Source organism: Mustela erminea, chromosome 6, assembly GCF_009829155.1.
Source record: "Mustela erminea isolate mMusErm1 chromosome 6, mMusErm1.Pri, whole genome shotgun sequence".
Classification (NCBI taxonomy): Eukaryota; Metazoa; Chordata; class Mammalia; order Carnivora; family Mustelidae; genus Mustela; species Mustela erminea.
Window position 1 is genome coordinate 11,528,814 of NC_045619.1, and position 6,062 is coordinate 11,534,875.

The 6,062-nt window shown below is 52.1% G+C and overlaps 1 long non-coding RNA gene across 1 annotated transcript; it reads right to left on the reverse strand.

The window, feature by feature from the left end:
* Positions 1 to 3,069: 3,069 nt before the first annotated feature.
* On the reverse strand, positions 3,070 to 4,992 carry LOC116592843. Its single transcript, XR_004286622.1, has 3 exons — positions 4,776 to 4,992; positions 4,252 to 4,383; positions 3,070 to 3,616 (listed from the first exon to the last, which is right to left on the reverse strand). It is a non-coding gene; the product is annotated as an uncharacterized LOC116592843 (long non-coding RNA).
* Between the last annotated feature and the right edge of the window lie 1,070 nt (positions 4,993 to 6,062).

The following is a 6,062-nucleotide window of genomic DNA, read 5'->3' on the forward strand; positions in this document are numbered from 1 at the left end:
TACAGGCCGGCCTCCTTGCTTTCCAGATGCGGAAGCCTCCGTCTCATGTCACCCGGCCAGGAGCAATGGCAACGTTTTTGTCACAGTACCAAGCTGCCTCGAGGCTTTTCCCCAAGGCATCCTTCTCATGCAGAAAGTTCTCTATGTCTGTGACTCCCCCAGATGGGAACAGGCCAGGGCAGGTGGCACTGAGGGGCTGTAGGGTGACCGCCTCCCCCATGCAGGGCAGGGAGCTCAAAGAGCTGGAGAAGGGTGGTTGCCCCAGGGATGGGCCAGCCCTGCTAGGAATAAGCATGCTGTGCGGAGGCCCCCCTCACGTGCTTCTGGCAGAAGGGAGATGCTAGAAGGCCTCTCCGGAAGTGCTTAGGGCAGCTTTTGGGGTCATCATGAGCCCATCACTTTCTCAGAGTCCCTGCCCACACTCATGTAGCAACTCAGAGGAGATAAACCAGCGGGGAGCAACAGTTAGAACCAGGCCCTGGTCCCGGACGCACTCGGATCCCACCTCCTACTTCCTACTTCCGCCTCCTGCAAAATGGCGGGCCGCCTCCCAGGCCTTCGGGAAATGAGTGAAGACGACACACAGCAGGCTCGACACATGTCTTGCATGTGGAAGGTAATACACTGGTGTGTTGTTTATTTATTAGTTTTTATATAAGAATCTCCTTTTAGCAGCTTTTACAGGGCAGTTAACATCTTCTCTGAACTCCAGTTTCCTCCTCTGGGACAGAAGACAAGTAAGTCTCACCTCAGAGGTTGTGGCGAGAACGTGGGGTTAATGATGCGAGGTGCCTGGCGCTCGGCCAGAGAGGACAGAGAGCTGGCGGCCACAGTCATTACCCGCTGAGCTCCGAGGTCGCCTTGGAGTTCTTGTCAGCGCAGGAGCGAAGCTGAGGGTGGAGAGGAACCAGATTTGCCATCGCTGGCCTGTGCTCAACGAGTACTCATTTCCCATGATTCTTCTCTCTCATGTTTCTTTCTGCAGTAACTGACCTCCCGGTATTGGCCTGGTGTGGTCAGCGTTTGGACTTGGAAGAGGTTATGCTTAAATGACAGGTCCCTATGAATGACATAGGACTCCAAAGACATGTGAATATGGCAGCTCCTACCCTTCTAGGAAATCCTTGGGTTTCCCAAGAAAAAAAAGCAGAGAACCAGAGAGGGTCAGGGTTTCCCATAAGTGTGGGTATGAGGATTGAGATTCCAGAAACTCTGAGTCCCCCACATCCCCGATCAGACTGAAATTCCTCCTTCAAAGTTTTATACCTTGGCCTTTATACCTTTTGAAAATGAAAATGCCTAGGTATATTCTATAAGCTCTTGTAGTTATTCTGTTATCAGGAGGACAGAGCTTTGAAAGTCCCGAGTATACCAAGGACCGCAGAAAACTATGAAGCAAAGAATTAGTTCTGAAAATAGAACCTGACCCTTGGAATTCTAGAACAAGTGCTAAATGTAAAGGTGGGCAAAAATGAATTCAAATACAAGCCAGTACACAATTAGTTGTGTGAACTTGGACAAGTCCCTTAACCTTTCTGAACCCAAAATTTCTTCTATGTAAAATCTGAGTAACAATACTAAAGCTCCCTCCTTACTTTAAAATCCACTACCAAATGAACTAATGGACAGAAAATGTTTCATAGTCAATTTCCCACTAGAGAGTAGGTGGCGAATTACAAAGACTCAGTTCCCAGAGAAACCCAACTCTAACTAACTGAAGCTGTATAAAGGAATTTTGGCTTCTGTAATTAAAGACCAGAGATGGAAAGGCTTCAGGCTTAGCTGGATCCAGGAAATGAAACCATATTTTCCTGGCTGTCTCACCAATCCCTCCTTTCCATAGGAGATTTTTCTTTTGCATATAATTTCTTTCTTAGGGTGAGGGAAGATGATCCCAGCTGCATTTCCTTCTAGTTTGACAACTCCATGGCAAAAGAACTTCTCCCCCCACACACACACACCTTATCAATCCCAGGGAAAACTTGAAAAGGCACTGTTCTGATCATGGGCTTCCTTGGACCAATCACTGTTCTTGCAAAACGGAATGTAGTGATTGACGGGTCTGAGTTATCTACCTAACCCATAACTAGGGGTAGGTGGGCTTTTTCTCCCTCCCAGCCCCTTGAAACCTACACATCTGGGGGAGGGGAGCAGGTGTGAAGGTTCTGGATAGTTGCAAATCGGAGCTGGCCAGGCTGGGTCTCTGCAGAAGTCCCCAGTTCTCTCATGAGAAGAGATAAGGTCAAATGAGCTTGGGCTGCCATATGGTCCTTCAAGCACTTGGGGAATAATGGAGGCAGTATCCGCTGTGTGCCGTGTTTTCTGTATGCCTGCCACGTGTTCAACATTTTGTAATATTTGAGAAATTTCCATCTCCCCATGGAGGAGGTGGGACCCAGGAACAAGTCTTCCTTGAAGCCAAGGCACCTGGGCGTGACCCGGCTCCACCAATCCGATGCCCAGGGGAGACTATAAGGAAGTGAGAACCCAGGGCAGGAGGCTCAGTGTAGGGAGAGTGGCTATAGGCCTGCAGTCTTGGGCAAGTTCTTGGTAAAGAAATGTCCTAGCAGAGCGACAGCGTGCTGGTGTTTTGCTCATCCAGCTGTTTCCGTGCATTGATCCTGGAGGCACAGCCTCCAGCCAGGTCCACCAGCCCTTCAACCCATCCTGTGAGTTAATATCCTTTTAAGAAGCTCCTTTTCTGCTTAGTCAGCCAGCTTGTTTGTGTTTCTCTTACTTGCAAGGAAAAGCCCTGACTAATGGCACTCTAACACCGCCCCCGCCCCGCCACCAGCAGATAGATAGCAGGTGAGAGAGGTCTCCCGGGCAGCCAGTTTCCCCCACTTGTCCGGGAAGACTCAGCAGGGACCAGAGGAGCAGAGAAGCTTACAGCAGACCAGCAAGATGCTGTCAAATCGTCTGCAAGGATTTTCAGGATCTTGAACCAAGTTCCTAGGGAGAGGACAGCTGACATGATGACAAAAGTCAGTCTGATGAAAAAGCAATACAGCTGGTCGTACATGGATGACCTAGTACTTAGTTATGTGTGTGTGTGTGTGTGTGTGTGTATTTATTCCTACTGGGGCAAATTTCACATAACATAAAATTAGCCGTTTTTAAGATGTGCAATTCAGTGGCATTCAGTACATTCACAATGTTGGATGATCACCCTCTGGGTCTAGTTCCAAAACACTTCCATCACCCGCCAAAGGACTGCCCGTTAAGCAGTCTCTCCCTATTTCTCCCTTCCACCTGGTCCCCAGCAACCACTCATCTGTTTTCAGCCTCTGCGGATTCAACCCTTCCGGATGTTTCATAGAAACGGAAACATATAATACATGACATTTGCGTCTGGCCGCTTTCACTTAGCAGGAGGTGTTTCAGGTTCATCCACATGTAGCAGGGGTCAGTTTCCATTCCTTCTCGTGGCTGAATCGGAGGCCACTGTAGGGTGGGCCACATTTTCCCCATTCATCAGTGGATGGACATCAGGGTGGCGATGAGGGGCACGGCCCTCGCCCTGGGAGCCCAAGGAAGGATGAGGGCTGGGTGGACTGTCGGAACCCAAAGAGGAAGCAGCAGCGACCAGACCTGAGACACGGGAACACTCCTCATCCTGGAATAGAGGGAGCAGTGGAGTCTGGGAGTCTCCCAGTGGGCTCTGGGGGTGATCAAAGAACACAAAACAGAAGCCAGGAGGGAGAAGAGGTCTGTTGTGGCTGAGAAGCTCCCGTAAGAGTCTCTGGGATCTCTGCAGAAACAGCGGGTCTGAAGGGGAATTTCAGTCATTTGGCCAGAGACCAGTGCAGCCCTCAGTAGAGTTCTGGAGGCAAACACCAGGTCTTGAATCCTGACTCTTACTCGCCAGCCCTGGAACACTGGGGCGGTCATTCACCTTCCCAGATCTCAATTCCTCTTCTGTAAGTGGGGCTAATAAGCACCTCTCCTTCACAAGGTCGCCGTCACAAGGTCGCCGTGAGGACCAGCTGGATGATGTAAGGAAAGCACGATACCAGACACCCGAGAATCTCTTGCTGCAAGGTAGTTATTACTCTTATTTTTATGGCTGGGCTAGTGTTATTGCGTCTCTGTTGTACCCTGAAGTAGGTGTAAGTTGTTAAAAGGGTGTAGTAGGTGTGAATCAACCTAGCCCATAAACTGGGCAGCGCAAAATGTCTCTTCCTTCAGTTTTCAATGTCAGAACTGAATTTCTTTATGGATCCTCCATTCCCTTTGATGATGGAAACTTACCTGAGTCAATCTGGGGGTTTGCAACTCTCCCTGGGGGTGGCGGCTGGCCTCTGGAGGGGACTTTCGCCGAACCAAGTCCTAAGGAGGGGTGTCATCTGTCTGGTCCTCGGTCCTCGGTCAGTTGGCGTTCACCTGGACAAACAGAACCACGGAGACGCAAGGCATCAGCTTATGCAATCGTGGGAGCTGGCCTTGCGAGGGGGTGAGACCCCCAGGGAGTGCACCTTGTGGGAGGGTGGAGAGGAACAAATTAATGCAAGGGAAGGTAGGAATAGGCGTGTAACTCTCCTGGGTTCCTACTTTGGTGACTTAACACAGTGCTTACCAGCACGAACCCCTGTGATGTTGTCCACTCCGTCCCCCCACCCCCGCACGCTCACCAAGTAAACACGCAAGTAAAGTTGCGCGCGCGCCCCCCGGAGGAAGCGAAGGGAATAACACACGGGAAATAACCGCTTGGGACGCGGGCAGCTTCGCGGTGGGACGGAGAGCAGCACCCGGGAGAGGTGCTCTTCTCCCCTCACTTCGGAAGACACCTGGGCAGCTCCGCCGAGGGGCTACCGCAGCGCGCGAGAGGCGCGTGGAAGAGCGCCGCGTCCGCGCCCAGGCGCGACGGAGCCGGCAGCCGCGCGCCTCCAGGGGGCGCCACTGAGCTTCGCTGCGCCCCGGGCGGGCGGGACTCGGGCGCGCTCTTGGAAAACACAGCATTTCCTGTAGCCGGCTGGGTGGGGACCTCGACAGTCCGTGACTCAGGGTGTGACTGTGGCCGTGATTTCATCTGGCCTGCCAGCCTGGAGGACGCCAGTCACGTGGCCCTGCCTGGTTTCCCGGGGTAGGGGGGCGGGGGGGGGGTGCTGTGCATTCCTTGGAGCCGGGCTGCGGTTACCTCCACCCCCCCCCCTCCTCCCTGAATAAGCCCGGGTTTAGATTTAGGTTGGAGGATGCCAGTCTTCCTCTTGCTTGTTGGAGCGGAGGGAGCTTTATTTAGCCTCTGATGGGAAAGTGCGTGATGGGAAAGCAGCCCTTGGGAGGTCTGTAGGGTCTGTCCCTGCTGATCCAGACCTGGACATCACCCGGCCTGGCCTTCTGCTGTGTGAGGGTGACTGACACTGGCCACGGGACGCTGGAGGGGAAGGAGAGGATCAGGATAAAAAGTGGCACCTCGTGGGGCTTTGTTACAAATTCTTCCCTTTACCAGCCCCCCAGCCAGCACTTCTGGATGAGGCTGGGGCTTTCAGAGTGCAGAGTCCTGCCTGGGAAGTCAAGAGGCAACCTTTGTCCCCTGAGCCCTCAGGCCCCTCAAGGACTTCACCAGTGCCTCTCACACTTCAGGGCCCCTCCATGCTTGAAAAGAGGCAGGCTGGGGTCAGGGAAGGAGCTTGCATTTTGGAAACAAGTAGGCCTGAGGCCTGGGCTGCACTCTTGTTTCTGTTAATACCATCTTGGCCCTGGTTACATTTTTAAAGTCTGTGAGCCTCAGTTTTCTCATCTGTAAGATGGGCATTGTAATATCCACTTCCTAGGATTTTTTTTTAAGGTTTTATTTATTTATTTGAGAGACAGAGAGAGAGCACAAGCAAGGGGAGCAAGCAGAGAGAGAAGCAGGCTCCCCACTGAGCTGGGAGCCTGATGAGGGGCTCGAACCCAGGACCCAGGGATCTTGACCTGAGTTGAAGGCAGATGCTTAACCAACTGAGCCACCCAAGTGTCCCCCACCTCCGAGGATTAAAGAAGGTGTGTGAGAAGTGCCTAGCACAGTGCCCAGCATGTGGCATATACAGTCAATAAATAATGGTCAAATAAATAATTTT